The sequence below is a fragment of the Panthera pardus genome, unplaced genomic scaffold (assembly GCF_024362965.1).
Source record: "Panthera pardus isolate Hobbes unplaced genomic scaffold, ASM2436296v1 HiC_scaffold_1, whole genome shotgun sequence".
Taxonomy (NCBI): domain Eukaryota; kingdom Metazoa; phylum Chordata; class Mammalia; order Carnivora; family Felidae; genus Panthera; species Panthera pardus.
Window position 1 is genome coordinate 53,596,473 of NW_026526654.1, and position 18,855 is coordinate 53,615,327.

Consider the following 18,855-nt stretch of genomic DNA (forward strand, 5'->3'; position numbering starts at 1 on the left):
AATACAACACTCTATGTTAACTATACTGGAATTTAAAATTTTAAAATATTTGCTTTAACTATTTACAACTTACCTAAATAGGTAGTGTGAATTGATTTAAATATTGAGGGCTTTCGACATGAAGAATATAAATTATAGCATGATTTTGACTTTAAAATATATATGTGTAGTTTTAGATTAATTTTTTAGTAAGGAATTAAAATGAGAATGAGGAGTTAAATTATGCTTGAAAGCAGCCTGGCTGCATTCTTAGACAAAGAATTTCTAACAGTAGGTAACCATGAAAAATCCAGAAGCATAAATAATAGTGATGCACAGTGACCTGAGCTGAGTGAAAGGAAAACACCAATTTAATAGGTCAGTCTCAAGAGACCTCAGCATGGATCTTCTTCTGGGGCTAGCGATTTCCTAATTTCCATAAAAGTCCTCAAGGAAAAAAAATTTTACTTTACCTCTATTTAATTACTAAGAGTAGAGCTTAAACCCCTCCCTCCCTCTCTTCTGCCAGATTTCTGGCAAAGGAAAGTATAGGCACTTTGTCCCTTACTTCTTTGCATAAATGTGACCTGCTTGTGAGTCACCATTTACTGGAAGCTGCGAAAAATTATGTATTAAAATAATGTGCAACTGTATTTCAACTGAAGTAATGCTATCTTTTGACTCTTGCAGGCATCTTTGTAAAACGTCACGTTAGAATTACTGTCTTCTTAGTATATGTGGTTGTACAGGAAGTTTAATGGCTCTCAGATTATAAAATCCTTAAAAATTCCTAATAATAAATTGAACAGTTTCTGAATAAGTAGGATATATTTTTAACCCTTTACCTTGCCATAAAATAAAGATGGAAAATGTGTGCTTTAAAAAAAAAACATAGTCCTTTTTATCATAAATATTAAGTGGCTCTAATAGAAAACTGGCCCCTTTCTCTAAGCGCCATCAGGGAAAAAAAAAAGGCTTAAAATCACTCTTTTCAAAATAAAAAATAACAAAACATATTTTCTAGCCAATCTTTCCTGGTACTATTTGGCATATATTGAAATTTACCAATGGATCAATTAAGATAGTTTCCAAATGACTTTTTAAAGTATTTTATCTTGGAGTATTCTCAAAAATTATTTATGAAAGTATTATTAAAGACATGCTTTATTTATATTTGTGTGTTTATTAACTCTGTCTTTTTTTCACAGTTTTATTTATTATTTTCTCCACACTATTCTTATTTTTCTTATGCTATCACTTTCTATTGCGTATCACTGCCAATTACAATCTTTTGTAAATGAATCAAATAAGAAGGAAGAGAAGAATGGGGGAAAGAGGGAGATAGGAAGGAAATGCAGTGTAAATGAGACCTAATGGCCAGAAAACACACTTTCTAGACCATCATGAACAACATTAAATCCTGGAGACAGGATTAGTGGGTATGTAAACCACCCGTTGGTCATCTTTTCCTTTTAAGGCAATTAAGAGAGATCGAAAAGAGAGGGACATCCCCTGTTGAAGGGTCACAATGCCTGGGGTGTGGGGCTTTTTAAGTGGAAAGATTAGGCAAGTGTGGACGTTCTTCTCTAGCATAACCAGGACCAAGTAATAACAGCAACAAGATTCGGCCATATATTGATTCCAGGACTATCCTGCCAGCTCAGCATTCATATGTATGGAGAGCTCTAGCCTCTTCCCTGATCTGATCGTCTTTCTAAAACGGTTTTTATGTCTTGACTGGCTGCTTCAATGACTTCTCAAAATTATTTAACATGGTATAACACTCCTTCTATCTTGCAACACCTTTTCTTCCTAGGTGTATCAAGATGATTTTTACTGCAAGTAACACAAACCAAATTAACAGTGGATTAAATAATTTATTTACTCAGAGAATAAAATAAGCTCCGGAGAGCTTTTGAGTTTGTTCCACTGATTCAATGATCAAGTATCTGGTGCCTTCCATATTTCAACCCTTCCAACCTCAATATGTTCTAACATCTCCACTCACTTTTGTAAGATGGCTTAGGCAAAAATAAGTATCATTTGCTTCCATAACAACATCCAAAGACACAAAAAGCAAGCCTGTCTTTTTATCTCCCATTCAATTACATCCCAAAGAAGAAAATGGTAGAGTTTTTTATTTTGTGAAGACTGGTTCACAAAGATCTATCTATAAGCCATGAAAATTGAGTTTATCACTCTAGCTTAAATCTTAAATACTGAGTAAGAAAAAAAGTATCATGGTCCTTCTATACTCTAAAATTACAAATGATAGAGCACCACCTAAAAGACAGAAGTCCTGATAAATCTTAGTATAGCTGTGATATTCCAAAAATAAGAATCAATTCAAGTAGTCAAATGTATCTAATAAGAAAACATCTCGAATATAAGCTAATTCACTAACAAATGGCCCACTTATGTGAAACAAAGATCTGCTAAACTTTTAGTGCCTCTCCTGGAAAAAGCATGTAAATTCTTTCAAAACTTAGGAATTTGAAACAGTGGTCACCTTACTTGCCCCAAAGTCCTCTTGTTCCCCTTATCGGTCATGTGTTCCTTTCATCTCCTGACACATAGTTAGCAAGTGAACTCATATGCTTAACACGAATATTACAACAGAAATAAATTACTTTTATTCTTTATAATGCAAAGCTTTGAGCCATGGCTAAATTAGAGAAAAAAGTAGTAACTAGAATCACCAGAGCCAAACAAAATTACATCCAACATTTATACCATCAAACTTTACCCGTTTTGAACAGAATATCAGTTATAACTTAGCTTTATTTCTCTTCTAATACTATAGTCTGCTTGCTCATCATCATGCATGATCCATTAGTCATGCATATGTTCTTGCTATTAGTTTACATCAGTCCTGATACAACTTTATACACCACTCACTTTTTATGTATATACTAAATTACTATAAAATCATCACTCATTTATTGTTTGGGAGGCTCAGACGAGTTTTCCTCAGGCTCTAGAATAGCAGAGGATCATAAAAAGATCCAACAATACATATTATCCAGCAATTCAGGCACTTTCCCCTATGGTAGGAGTTGACTGTTTAAAAGATGTAGCTGCTTTTTAAAGTTTTAAATTCCTGGGTGAGTCCACCTCACAGATCCTTACACAAGTTTGCCAAGCTACAGCAGATGTCAGACAGGTCCCATGAGAAGATCTGGCTAGTTTCTTCAATGTCTGAATTGCCAGCCAGCTGTATGCTGTGTCTATGACCACCCCTGTCACTCCATTGGTGGATAAGCGTACAGAGACACTCCAGACATATGCAATACCTCATTCCTAGGGAGGAACTTGGCTGCCAGCTCCTCTGTTGTCTACTCCCTAGGAACTCCACTTGAAGAGGCCTTAAATACTCCGTTGCTCCTCTAGCTTAAGGCCTAAAACTTAAAATCAGCTTTTGAAATCCCTCAGTTCTGATATTTACCCTGGCTTCACTCAAATTCTCATTTGAATTTCCAAATAAACAAGAGATACTTACAGAACAAAGACGATAAGAAGACAAGGGTTTCTGGACTTCTTCTTAAGAAGGGAGAGTTCCTTGGCTGTGTTATTTCACCAGAGAAGAATTTTAAAAGTATGTTATCTTGGAATGCAAAGGAATAAAGGAAAAGATGGAGAAGAAATTATCAGCAGAGAGAGAGAAAAGGAAGAGAGGTGGCCATTCTATATTGAAGATAAACCAGTTTTCTCTTCTTTACTGACAATAAAACTTCACTTCTGCGGACTGTGGAAGTGTTGTTTCCTGGACTTTTAAAGGAACTCCTTTTCATAGCAATTACTTTAAAAAGGTGGGGGTGAGGGAGGTTGGCAAGCTGTTGGTAGAGCATGTGACTCTTGATCTCAGGGTTGTATGTTCAAGCCCCATGTTGGAAGTACAGAAAGTACAGATTACTTAAAAAAAAAAAAAAAAAAAAAAAAAAGTTAAAAAAAAAAAGGTACTCCTTTTTCTTAGGGATTTAGAAAGTCAGGACTGAGATGGAAAGAAGCAGCCACAGTAAGTCGGACATGAATTCTTCCTAGAGGTTATGTTAGACAATATTAACAATGACTACTAATGATGAACTATTTTAATGTCACTTATTTCCTAGGAAAGTCATGACCTTCAGGAATAGTGGTCAATATATTAAGCCTCAGTTAATTAAGAAACAAGATTTCTTTCTGACCTACCTATATAATAACTTAGGTATCACATTCCATCTACAGGCAATGTTTCAAATTATAAGCTTAGTATCTGCTAAAGATTGAATGTCTGTGCCTCCCACCCCCAAATGGATATTCTGAAGTCCTAACATTTAGTGTAATGGTATTAAGAGATGATCACTTTGGAGGTGATCAGGTCATGAGGGTAAAGCTCTCATGAATCAGATTAATAAGTACCCTTATAAAGAAGACCCCAGAGAGCTCTCTTGTCCCTTCTGTTATGTGAGGACACATGAGAAAATGGCCATCTATAAACTAGAAAGTGGGCCTTCACCAGACACTGAATCTGCTGGCACTTTGTTTTTAGACTTCCCTGGCTCTGTGCAAAGTATTTGTTGTTTAACTCAGCCTTTGGTATCTTGTTATAACAGCCCAAGCAGACTAAGACAGTATCTCAGGGGAAAAACAGCCTTGCAAATCTATTAGGGAAATAATTATAACGTAAACTACTGAATCAGATTTTTTTATGTGTTCCCTCTTCAGTCTGTAATCCAAATATAACTTCATTTTTCTATATTTTTTAAAATATATTTCATCAATTGAAACTTTGGTGAATAATTATATTTCAGGTTCATTCTTTTCTAAAAATTTAATATGAAAATAAAAACCGGTACAAATCATGAGGGTTTTTTTCCCCTATAGCAGTGATTTTTGACTTTATTTTTTCACTGTTGCCTCCTATAGAGCTGTTGAGACCATTTTTCCTAATGTTTCTGTGAAATTTTAATATAGATATACTGACTGTATCTTTATGAAGATATATACTTTATGCAGATATATATACTGCATATATACTTACATTGTATTCATAAAAACAATAGTAAAAAATGACACTATTTCAATACAGAGTTAAGAGTAACTAGAATAATATTAAGAATGAAAAAATCAAATTTTCAAGTAACATAAAAAGGTGGTAATATTTAACTTTATAATTCATTAGTGAGTAATAGTTACTTGTGAACATTATGCTAATGTATTATAGAAAGACATAATAGCGTAATCAAGTTTTAAAAATCATCCAAAATAAGTTTCCCAAGAAAAATCAAAACAAAAGAACACATTTTGTAAAAATTATTTTCAATGCACTTAACTTTGAACTTTTGCTTAAGATGAGAAAATAATGTATCCCTTAAGTAAGATATTCTCTTTTTTTTGTACTTGGCGTAATTAATGATGAGTTAAATAAATTTGTAGAGGTAATCAGTAAAATATAGATCATTTTTATTTAATTCTCAAAGTACAAGTCATCCACAAAAACACTGAAGATCAAATATAAACAATACACACAGAGCCACCAACAGAAGCCCATACGCATGTGCAGACCATCTCTGGTCTGTAATCTTGTCTGATTACAGACATGTGTTTGCACTAATGCATCTTTCATAACTCACTGTCATGGTTGCTCGTGTCAAATCTGAGAAAACTAAACAAGAATAATTAAATTTTAAGGAATATAATTTTGTTGGTGCAGTTAAGCTTTAGAGGCCATAACCACATATAAGGGTTGTTTTTTTTTTAACTTCTACCCAGAACCTATTTTCATCTTCATCCCTTTTGGAGTTTACAACCCCAGAGACTTCATACCCTTGAGTTATGGAGTTCTAAAGCTATAAAAATTATCTATTTCCTCACTTGTCTAAAAATGGGAATTATGCCATAATTATAATTCTTGTTCTCCTGTTTATACAAACAAATTAAAACTTTCTGATAATGAGATACTGTCTGCCATAAAGATGATTAGTCTACTCTTCCATATTGGTCTACTGTATATTTCCTTACTTTCCCAGTGAAAACTGATAACAAAACTAAATTAACTAGCATATTGTTAGTAAATTTATTTGTTAAAAAGTTAATTTTTGTCAATAAGTTAATTTCTCAACTTCTCTGTAACAGCTCAGTATTAAATTGCATCTCTCTTCAATTAAAGAACCACTTGAAACTTTTTATTCTAGAAAAGAGGGTGCAATTCAGAATAAGAGCAGCATATGCTCCTGAATGCCAGAACAGCAATTCTCCATTTGTAAATGAATAAACATTAAAAAAAAATAATAGCTGTCTTCTTCCGAAGCCTGAGTTAACATAAGGTTTATTATCTTCATCTTCATGTATTTCCAAACCTACCAGAGGGAGCTCCTCCATGTAAAACAAGAGGGAAGACATTGTGTGTGTGTGTGTGTGTGTGTGTGTGTGTGTGTGTGTGTGTGTGTGTAATGGAGTGTGTACAACTACTGTTGCATATAAAATAAAAGCACAAGATAACACTATTAGGAATAAATGAAAAATAAGTGATACTTATGGTGAAAATAATTATCTGTCATCCAATGAGAATATTATAACCTTCCCAGCATAGTATTTGGAATTTTTTCCCTGCATCGACATAAATCATTGAGGGTCTATCTTAATTCATAATAAATATGAACTTCAGAGCATGTTTGTTTGCTTCGTTTCTGTTTTTACATTTCTTTTTTAGGAAATGTAAAGAAAATACTGTGTGATATTTCTGAAAATGATAGGGCTGAGCATTTACAATTCAGAATGCAATTCCTTGGGCTCTCTAGGGACTGTCACTTGCGTGAAAAGACAGCATGACCCAGGGTCATACAGTGCCTTGTGCATTTTAACCTTCCCGTGGGCTAAAATTAGTGAAAAGAAGTATTCTCTTGGCTAATTTGCTACCTAATAAAGTTTCTCAGAGATAGATTAAAAAACTTCAGCATAGTTTTGGGTATCAGACACATAATGTGAATGCAAAGACACTTCTCTATGCTTTCTCATTTATCTGTGATGTCAACACCTATTTATTAGATACTGTAGGTAACGCCCTGAAAAAAAGCTTACATGTGAGACAGACAAGTAGGTCAACAAATACAACATAGTTTTCAATGTGCTGAAATATTGCCATGATTGAGATGATGAGAATACCTGTAAGAAAAGGCAATAGAAGGGATGACCTGGGAAAGTTTCCAAGAGAAGGTGAGGTTTTTAATAACATGGAGGAATAACGTAGTCAGTTAATAAGGAAAGGGCTTTTAAAATGGGACAAAGCATCTGCAAATGTATGGAAGTGTAGAACTCCATTCCATGAATAAGAAGCTGTGAGTATTTCAGGGCAATTAGCGTGTCTAGTGTAAGTGGGAAGAATGGTATAATTTGAGAGGATAGAATTAACATAAACAAATCATGAATAATCTTGTGACAAGACTAAAGCATATGATGATTCACAAAAAAAAAAAAAAAAAAAAAAAAAAAACTATGAGGCCTGATTAAAATAATGTAAAAAGTGAAGTAGCAATTTGCATTTTAGTTATTTTGGGGCCTGTCAAGAAGATATGCATGACAAGACAAAGGTGAGGCAATGAGGCTTATTTCAAATGGATGTTTTGGTTTCTAGTAATGGCAAATTCATTTGATTGGATTTACCCCCACACAGATAACTATGGGATTTGAGATAAATGGCAGATAAATAAATACACAGATAAAAACAAATATTTGAAAGCATTATGGAGTGACAAAAATAAGGCAGGGGCTGGAAAAGAGTCTTAAAAGGTGTCCATTTGGGCCACTGTAATAAAAGTACCATAGACTCGGTGGCTTATAAACAACAGAAATTTATTTCCTAAGTGTTAGCACATTTAGTGTCTGGGCTGATTCACAGATGGCTGTCTTTTCTCTGTTCTCACATGGTGGGAGAGGTGAGGGAACTTTCTTCTATAAGGCTTCTAATCTCATCAACTCCCAAAAGCGCACCTCTAAATACCAGCACATTGGGGATTAAGTTTCAATATATGAATTTGGGGTTAGGGGAGCAGCAAAACCATTCATTCTATAGCAAAAGGTTAATCCTGAAAGAACAGAACTACAATGAGTGAGATTTGCCAGTCTGGCACTTTTTGATTTAGGTCATTTCTCAACCTACAAACCTTGCTGGAGTGGGCGGCAAGCTGCATTCTTACCGCCTTGAGGCATCAGAGGCATTTATCAGAGCAAGCAGAACGAGTCAAAAGCTAGAGAAGAGATGAAGAGAGTCACAGCTGTAGGAAACCTGAAGGTATGCATATAAACGTCACCAAATATTTGGCCTGATTACTAAATTATGCACATGCAGGGAAGTGTAAAAGGGACTATAAAAAGAACAAAAGCAGAAAGCTAAAATCATTGAGTGGATTTTAGCTGCTAGCCATCCAAGCAGGCATGGTCTGGCATTCGATTTCAGACCAGGTACTTATCTGCTAGAAAAAAAAAATAAATATTCTTCAGAAGAACATCATAGAATTCAGAACCTCTACAATATAACATCTATAGTATTCAATATACAATTACAAATTTACTAATCCTGTAAAGACACAGAACAATATACTCATAATTGAGAGAAAAACTGTCCTAAGAGAATGAACCCAAGAACCAAGGTGGTGCAATTAGCAGAAAAGAACTATAAAAATAAAAGCTGCTTGATATGCCAATTTGATGATGGCAGATGATGGAGTCATTAGACTTGAAAACAAAACTCATTAGAAATAGTTCAGTGTAAAATCAGAGAGACAAAAGGATGCAAGAAACAAAATCAGGAGTCTCAGTGCCACGTGGGAAAATATCAAGCCATCAAACGTACATGTAACTGGAGTGTTCCAGGAAGAAAGGAGAGAGTAAATGGAAAGAAAAAAAATTCATATTTAGTAGTTGAAAAGATAGGCAAATCGTAAAAACCTTAAACCTAGAGAGTCAGCAAAATTCAGTATGGTGAATCTCCCAAAGAGAGAGAAATACAGATGAAATCCACCCAGGCAAATCAAAGTCATGCTGCCAAAATCGAAAGATGGAGACAAAACCTTGACAGTATCCAGGAAAAATTAGCATATTACCTTCAGGAAAACTAAAATATATTTGACATCTGACAAGTCATCATAAAGGAGACAAGAAGATAATGAAATTACATTTGAAATCCAGAGAGAAATATAAACATATGCCAAAGCAAAATTCTGTATCTGGCAAAACGATCCTTTAAAATTAAAATTAGAATTCTACTACAGGGCATGATGGTAAAATGGGGACCATATTTGCCCCTCCTGATATAAACAACAAAAACAAAACTAATGGAATAAAAACAAACAACCAAAAACAACTTTTAGGCATTAGAAAACAGACCAAAAGAAACAAACCAAAACAAACACACAAACAAACAACAACAACAAAAACAGTGTCCTCTAGGGAAGGAAAACAAATGAGGTAAGCCCTACAATTGTTCTGTATTACTGCCTGGAGAGAGTCTTCAGGCTGAATCATAGACGAGAAAGACCAAAGAAATCCCAGAAGTCCCCCTGAGTTGAAATAAGAGAGGTGAATTCTCTTAGAGGCCACAGTAGCTAAAACAGATGGGTAAGAGAATTGGAGAATTGGAAACTACCATAAAAGAAAAGTGCACAAGAGAAAGCTCAGAAAAACTGGAAATAGTTTCCCTAAAGTGTTCAGCTGAGTACCTATGGTTGGATACGTGTAAGAAATTAACCCAAAGTAAGGGTGGGGGTTAAGGGGCAAAAACAAAAACAAAACACCCGAATGAAACAAAAGAAAAATATCTTTGCTGCTCACACAAGGTTAGTAAATTTCATCTTCTCACCAGTAACTTGGAAAAATATCTTATACAGCATAGAGAATCAGGTCCAATCAACAGAAGGTTATTATTTCAGTAGTTAGGGGAAAAAACAACCCAAAGCTACAGACTGCTCAAGTCCTGAGTGACAAAACTTTTATGTTTTAAGCATCCTCAAAACAATGAAATTGTTTCTCAGTAACTTATCCAAGATAAACTACCAGAGTATTGAAAATATTATAAAAACATCCAGTCTATAGAATAGAACACACAAAGTTTGATTTCCAATAAAATATTTATAAGGTATTGAAAGAAACAGGAAACGATAACCCATCATGAGGAAAAAGAATCCATGTAAACAGACTGAGATTAATAAACAAGTCAATCAAAACAGCATTTGTAAGTACATTCATACATTCAAGAAGATAGAGAAAATCATAAGCCTATTCATTAGAGATATGTAATAAATGGATGGATACAGAATATTCAAGTCTAAAAGTAAAAATATATAGTCTCCTAAGAAAAAATATACAGTAGATAAGATTAATAGCAACTGAGACAAGGCAGATAAGGTATCAGTAATGTTGATGCATAGGTAGAAGTTATCTACATGAAACAGAGAAGAAAAAGAAAAGGAGGGAGGGTATGGGGGAAAAAAAGGAACAGAACACCAATGAGTTGTAGACCAATGTCAAGCAGCCAAATACATTCATACAATTAGCATCTCAACAGGAGAACAGAAAGGAGAAAATAAATAATTGAAGAAATAATGGCCAAAATATTAAATATAAACATTTGATAAAAATGTCAACCCATTAATTCACAAAGTTTAATGAACCCCAAGCAATAGCAATAATAAGCAAACAATACCAAGGACATCATAATGAAATTGCTCAAAACCCACTATAAAGAGAAAAGCATAAAAACAGGAACTTAAAGAGATTTGTACAGAGGGAAATAAATAAAAATTTCAGCAGATTTTTTATTTGTGCCAAGAGAAATGAGAGGAAACTGGAGCAATGTATTTAAAATACTGGAAACGTGGGCGCCTGGGTGGCTCAGTCAGTTAAGTGCCTGACTTCTGCTCAGGTCATGATCTCAGGGTTCCTGGGTTCCAGCCCCATATTGGGCTCTGTGCTGACAGCTCAGAGCCTGGAGCCTGCTTCAGATTCTGTGTCTCTCTCTCTCTGCTCCTCCCCTGCTCACCCTCTGTGTCTCACTCTCTCAAAAATAAATAAACATTAAAAATTTAATTAATAAATAAATAAATAGATAGATAGATAAATAAATAAATAAACAAACAAACAAACACTGGAAAGAAAAATAAAAGAAAGTTCCAGCTAGAATTTATACCCAGCAAACATATATTTTAAGAACAAAGATAGATCATATATACATCATATATACATATATACTATCATATATACAAAAGCTGAAAAAGTCACCAGCAACATACATGTACTAAAAAAACATTAAAGGAAAGCCTTGAAGCAGAAGAAAAATGATACTAGATGGAAATCTGGATCTACATAAAGGAATGAAGACAAATGGAAGTAGTAAATAAAGATATACTTAAAAAAATTGTAAATAATTGATTTTTCAGGCAGAAATAGTAAAAAACCTATTGTTAGGTTTCTAAGACTTAAAACTAAAATACACGTGGGGTACCTGGGTGGCTGGGTAGGTTAAGCATTGGACTTCTGTTTTCTACTCAGGACACGATCTCATGGTTCATGGGTTTGAGCCCCGTGTCAGGCTCTGCACTGATAATGTGGAGAGGGTCAGGATTCTATTTCCCTCTCCCTCTGCTCCTCCCTTGCTCGTGCACACTTTCCCTCTCTCTCAAAATAAGTAAACAAACCTTTAAAATAAAATAAAATAAAATAAAATAAAATAAAATAAAATAAAATAAAATAAAATCCATGAGAAATACTAACATAAAGACCCAGAGTTGGGGAAATGAATTATGTAACTGCAAAATTTTTATATGCTAGATAAAACAGTATAAAGCTACCTGAAGATAGACTGAAGCATTAAAACTACATACTAGAAACCCTAAAACAACTACTAAAAAAAAAAAAAAAACCCACAACAAAGAGCTATAGTAAATAAGCCAATTTAGTAAATAGTAAACAATTTTAGTAAATTAACCTATTTAACAAATTAATTTTATTGATAAAATTAGAAATAAAAGATCTCAATTCAAATGAAAGCAGGAAAAGAAGGAAAAAAACAGAGCAAAAGTCACATTAAATTTAAATAGAAAAACACTCCAATTAAAAAGCAGAAATTTTAAGATTAGGTGAAAAAAATAAGAATCACAAATATTGTATCTATGAAAACACACACTAAAAATACCCAAATATCTAGAAGTAAAAAGATAGAAAATGATACATTATGATAACAGTAATTGAAATAAAGGTGGGAAATGATTATTAACAATAGAGTGTATGTCAGAGCAAAGAATATTTCCAGGGATAAAAGTCATTTCATAATGATAAAAGGATCAATTCAGCAGGAAAACACAATTCTAAATATTTATATAACTAATAACACAACTTCAAAAGACATTAAATAACTTCCAAGAAGAAACTGAAAAATCCACAATTACAGCTAGAGATTTCAAAATTGTTCTCTAAACAATTGTTAGAACTTAGAAAAAAAAACAGGAAGAATATAGAAAATGTGCTTAATTAACCAGCTTGAGCTAAGTGGGATAGAACACTAATCCCATCAGCAGAACAGATTATAAGCACATGCTTATTATGTTCCTAATTTCTGAATAAATTTAAAATTTCAAGTTGTATAAGCTATGTCCCTTGACCAGATGGGACTTACTTGAAATTAAATATAAAACTCTAAAAAATTCTAAATATCTGGAAAATTATATATATATATTTACATTCTCACTAGCAACATATGAGAATTCTGGTTGTTCTAAGGATTCACTAACATTTGATGTTATGTGTGTGTGTTTTTAATTTTTATAATTCTAGAAAATGTATATTAGTGTAACATTATTGTTCATCTTTTCATTTCCCTAAGACTAATGCTTTTAAGCACTTTTGTGTATCTTTCTTTATTTGTCATTCATCTATCTTTTCTAAGTGCCTATTCAAGTCTTGGATCATTTTTCATTTTTTAGCTTTTTCTTAAATTTTTGTCTTTTTGTTATTGTCTCAAAAGATATGCAAATATATATATATTTACACTATATATGCATATATATATACATATTTATAGATAATAACCCTTATGTTAAATATGAAATCAAAAGGGAAACTAAGAAGTGTCTTCATCTAAATTATAAATTTAAATATATCCCACATTTTTAAATATGTGGGATGAAACTGAAGCATTAAATAAAAATTGTATCCTTGAGGCACCTTGGGTGGCTCACTTGGTTAAGCGACCCACTCTTGATTTCTGCTCAAGTCATGATCTCACGGACATGACAGATCTCACACAGAGTATGGAGCCTGCTTGGGATTCCCTCCCTCACTCTCTGCCCCCTGCCCCACTCACATGTACACTTGCTCTCTCTATCCCTCTCAAAATGAATAAATAAACTTAAAAAAAATTGTATTCCTAAATAAAGGTTTAATAAAATGTATCTAATGTTTCCATCTTAAAATTCTGGAAAGGAGCAACAAATAAAATCCAAAGTTATTACAATGAAATAAATAGAAAAAAAATTTTTTTAAATAGAATATAACTATTTTCTCAAAAAAGTTATTAAATTTGGCAATGCCTTTAGAAGACTAAGAGAAAGAGAGATTAAAAATTAGTAGTCATCAGAACGCACTGTTAAGAAAATTAAAGGTATGCCAGAGACTGGAAGAACATATTTGGAAAAAACATTTATCTAACAAATGCCCTGTACCAGAGTCTTATGAGTTGATAGCAAAAAGACAAAAAATTAAAAATAAATATAAACAAAAAATGAACCAAAGACTTGATAGGCTCTCAAAATATATATATAAATGACAAATAAAAAAAGATACAAAGAAGTGTGAACATCATTAGTCATTAGCGAAATGATGTTATACTACTATATATCCTTTAGAATGGTAAAAACTAAAAATACACATAGCATTAAATGTTAGTGAATGTATAGAGCAATCAGAACTCTTATATATTGCTAATGAGAATGTAAACTTTTACAAATGCTTTGGAACATATTTTTTCAGTGCCTCAGAAACTGAAACACACTCATACTGTGACACAGGATGCCATGGGTAGGGAGGTAATTACCCAAGACAAATGAAAATACCCCTTTTATTCATAATAGCCAATACTACAAATGACCAGATGGTCTACCTATAGAAGAACAAATACATAAACTCTGGCATAGTCACACAATGGTATCTAAAAAAAAAAAACAAAAAACAAAAACCTCTGCATGAAACAACACAGACTATTTTTACAGATATTATGCTGCGAACTAAAAAAATAAAATTAAAAAAGCAGGCACAAAACATACATGATTCCATTTAAATAAATTTCTAGAGCAGGCAAAGATAATGGATAAATGGATGGATATGTACATATATACTTATATACATGTTTATATATATACCTATATACATACATATGTATATATATGTCACCATAGCCTCTGAGAGGTGAAGGAAATTAAATGATGGAATTTTCTGGCTGGATAACTTCACACAGGGTATAAAAACAAACAAACGAAAAAGGTTGTTTCATTAATCAAAATTATAATATTAAGATTTGTGCATTTTATGTCACAGAATATTAATAGTAGTGAAGCCAGCTGGTGAACCCTAGTGATTATTGACAGAATGAAAGGGAATCAATAGATAAGAAGTAAGAATGAATAAGGAGGTGGTGTTTTGACTATTTCGAAGTTTGGGGCTTGAATATATGAGTAGAATTATATCTTTTCCAAGAATAAAATTAGAAATGACTGGAGCCTTGTCAATGTATAAGAAGAAAAGCCAAGTTTGGGACATAACGAACTTAATGTTCCTCTTGAATATCTAGGTAGAAGTGCCCGGTGAACTCTGATTATCCAACTTACTGGAAATCTAAACTTAGTTAGATGTTCCATTTTAAAGCAACACACACATTCTGAGTATAAAATCTGATGAGTCAGTAAGTGCATACTTTTTAGTTTAAACCAAGGCTTTAATTATAAAAATGTGGATGTTCATCAAACCAGCATAACGTTAATTTACCCACATGTGCAGAAATGCCAATACTATGTGGTGGTTATAAAAAGTTGAAGGAATCAAAGTATTTAGTATATACTAAGAGAAGAAAAGTGAGTTTCAATTAAAACTTGACTCCTTTAAAATTATGGGATGATTTCAAACTAAACTGCTGAATTTTAAAATCACATCGCCTGAGGCCTAATTTAGGTGAACATAATATATGTATGAATTCAGATTCATGTCATTTTTAGGTGAGAAATCTGATTCTGGATTATTTTAAAACCCACCATTTGTATTACACTGCTTGGACCTAGTTTTGTATTTATAATCTCATTGCTGAATTTTACGAAAACCTTTAAACGCTGTATTTCACGTGTAGAAATGTCAATTTCCATTGTACTTGATATACTTTTTGTTGCATTAGAAACACACTGGAAATGCAGCTCTGTGCTTTCCTGATGCTTTACAATGAATTTACATTTCATTTTCAATCCTCACAGACTCAAAATAAATATTCAATAAATCCATTTTATCTGTCTCTGGGCAAAAGTGCTTTGCAAAATAAGGAATTCTTTGTCAAATGTTGATGTAAGTCAAGGGCTTTTGTTATTTTACATGCCTCCAAGGATTACTACCTATAGGCTAACAGAAGAAATGATAAATGCTGCATAGCGCCCAACAGAAGTGACATAATATTCAAGAACAGTGCTCTAAATTGACGAATAGAATAACAACATGCACAGACACAGGACAAAGATAAATTTACCAGGGAATAAAATATTTTAAAAATTTCACAGTCCATGATTCCTTAAGGACTGTCAAGAGATAGGAAAATATCCAAACGGAGGCGAAAGCATTGGGGAAATAATGATTATTTGCCTATGGCTTTCCAGATGGTTTAGAAAAAGCTCTAGGGCAACATAATGCTTTAATGTACACAATAACAAGAAGGTATATATATTTTTAAAAGGATGCTAAGTGAATTATAAAATTCTGTGCAAAGACTCAGAATATAGTATCTGTGATCTTTATATTATTTATAAAAAAAAGGCAGAGAGGGGTAAATCAGAATTTTTAAGAAGCAAAGGCCATTTATAAACTACAGCATAAAAAATAATTCCATTATTTTGAAAAATTTAAGATGTTATTAGAAGGATGTAAAAAACTTAAATGAAAAAGGACAAAAAATCAGTATAGTCATTGTCAGCGGTGTTAAAGAAAGGATTCAGAATAATACTCAACCCCTAAGAAAATAAACTACTTCCTGCCAGAAATCTAAAAACACTCTGTCCTCCCAGGTAGAATTTGTATGAACAGCTTATAAAACAAGACTGCTGAGTTCAAGGTAAAGGTGGATATGAAAAAAGCCATATTGCTGATAGTCTTGAAAGAACAAATTACCTTAGAAATAGGAAATCCTTTTCCAGCCAAATGGCATTTTTAAAAACTTTTTCTTCTTCTTCACAAGAAAGAAAAAGAGAGAGAGAGAGAATCAATGAACAACCAAAGCATATATTGGTGCTGAGTACTAGATTTGTGAACTCTTAGTCATTTCTCAAACTGAAGTTGAATCAGTCATCTCTTCATTATGGAGAAAGATTTAAAGACATTTGATTAACCTTAAGAGGTTAAGGCTCAGCTCACCTGAAGGTCTTTGATTTGTTAAGTATAGGGATTCTAAGAGGCTATTATATTCTATTCCTCATTAAAAACATCAGAAGAGTAATAATTGTCTATGAGCCTGGAAACTGTCAAATAAAACTTATGAAAATGGTATAGTTTTACTAATTAGAAAATATAATACATTTGCACTAAGGATCATCAAAGGATCTTTGTTATCCTGGGCTTGACTGGATTATTTTATCCTATAATCATAGAAGTGTACTATATATGGAACAAAATTTATCTAAGAATTGCCCAAGTGTGTATTTTCTTTAAAGAAAAGACAGTGGATAAGGTTATCAAAGTAACTATATGGAATTTAATAAGCCCTTTAAATTTTTTAAATGCCAAAATAATTACAATTTATTATTATTTATTCAATTTTATCAATGTATATTTATCTGTCTTTATCCTTGGTATAAAATCTCAAGGAGTAGCAAGGGACAGAATCATTGTGTAATTTGAAAATCTTTGTAAGTTTCCAAAATGGTGACAACGTATTTAGCCTCTGTAGAGATTTGTTTAGTACAAATAACTTTACTAAATTCACAAATAAACAAAATTCTGAGCCAACATTTTACTTAAAACTCTAGACTCCTGGCTGGAATCTGCTGGTTCTTGAGCTCATTCAATGTCTGCACTCACATAAGGTATATAAGGCTATATATTTTCATCCTCTTTCACCCTGCCCTCTCTTTATAGACTTTTGAGATTTTTTTTTATGACTATGAGCCCTAATCTAAATTATGGTTTTAAATTATCATTAATAAGCTGGGCAAATATTACCAATTCACTAAAATGATGTATTTCTCAGCTTCTTCACGTTTCATAAGAAACTGAATTATCATAAAATTCGTTGCAAGATGTCCATTATATTTTCTGTGAAGCATTCCTTATGTATCCAGGTAAAAACCCACTTTCTTCTGCGATCTTTTTACTTGGTACAGAGGACTTTTTGTGAATATTGTGCCACTATTATTGATTTGATATCCTTGCAGTAAATAATAAGAAAGGAGAATAAGACTATCTTTCTTGAGCCACAGTTCCTGGCATAGTATGTGATATATTACAGGCATCTTGATAGTTTGTCCCATAACTAAATGGTTGCCTTAATCACTCTCATTCCTAGAATATGTTCAGCCCCTATTCAGCAAAAAGCACTTGAACGGGGAGCCTGGGTGGCTCAGTCATTTGGGTGGACAATTCTTAATTTCAGCTCAGGTCATGTTCCCAGGGTCATGGGATCTAGCCCCACATAGGGCTACACGTGGAGTGTAGAGCCTGCTTAAGATCCTCTCTCTCTCCCTCTGCCCCTTTCCCCTGCTTTCTCCCCCTCCCTCCCTCCTGCCCTCCCTCTCAAATAAAAAAAATAAAAATAATAAAAAAACTTTAAAAAAACTCTTGAACTAAATACTTCAAGGAGTTTGTATACAGAATTATTTTTGACAATTTTATAGTAAAATAACATTGCAAAAAAATCTGAGATCAGAAATGTATTTAGCAATAAAAAGCCCAAACTCTTTACAATATTAAAACTGATCTGAAATGGAAAGTATCTGCACACAGTACTGGAATATAATCACAGACAGCCTGAACAAGCTTCAGAGAAGAGAGCCAGTTTACACAAAGTGAGTAAGACACTCCTTATATTAGGAAAAGGCAAAGAACAAAGAGAATAGCTCCTAAGCAGGTTGCCAAATATCCTCAGAGGCTTTTAAAATAACAATGGCAGATTTGAATCAGGATAGGAGTGGGAATCCAAGCCAGTAAGTTTGTGGGTAGGGCTCTAATACTTTTCTTTTTATTTATAAGCAAAGGCCAATAATATTAGCTTTCACAAGTTAAGTAAACAATAGAAATAAAATTAAAATAGGCCATCTCTAGGATACAGTTTCTTGAACACTGCTCTTTGTTTTTGTGTTTAATGATATATATTTTATTCCCATATCTTCTAACATTGTGTGTGGATCATTAACAGTCATAGAATGCATTTGCCATATCTGTAACACTTTCCTTGATGTGGAAAATAATTCCCCACCAAATGAGGATTTTAAAAGGATAAAAGGGAAAGTACATCCTGAATCTAAATGATTTCTATTTACTAGCTCAGTTCTAAGAGGAACAAGCTAAAACTATGATTATAGTTTTAAATTATTATTGTTTTGTTTTGTTTTCTTTTACGACAAATATTTGAGCAGGCCTTTTTGAAAGTCTTTTGTAAGCAACAAT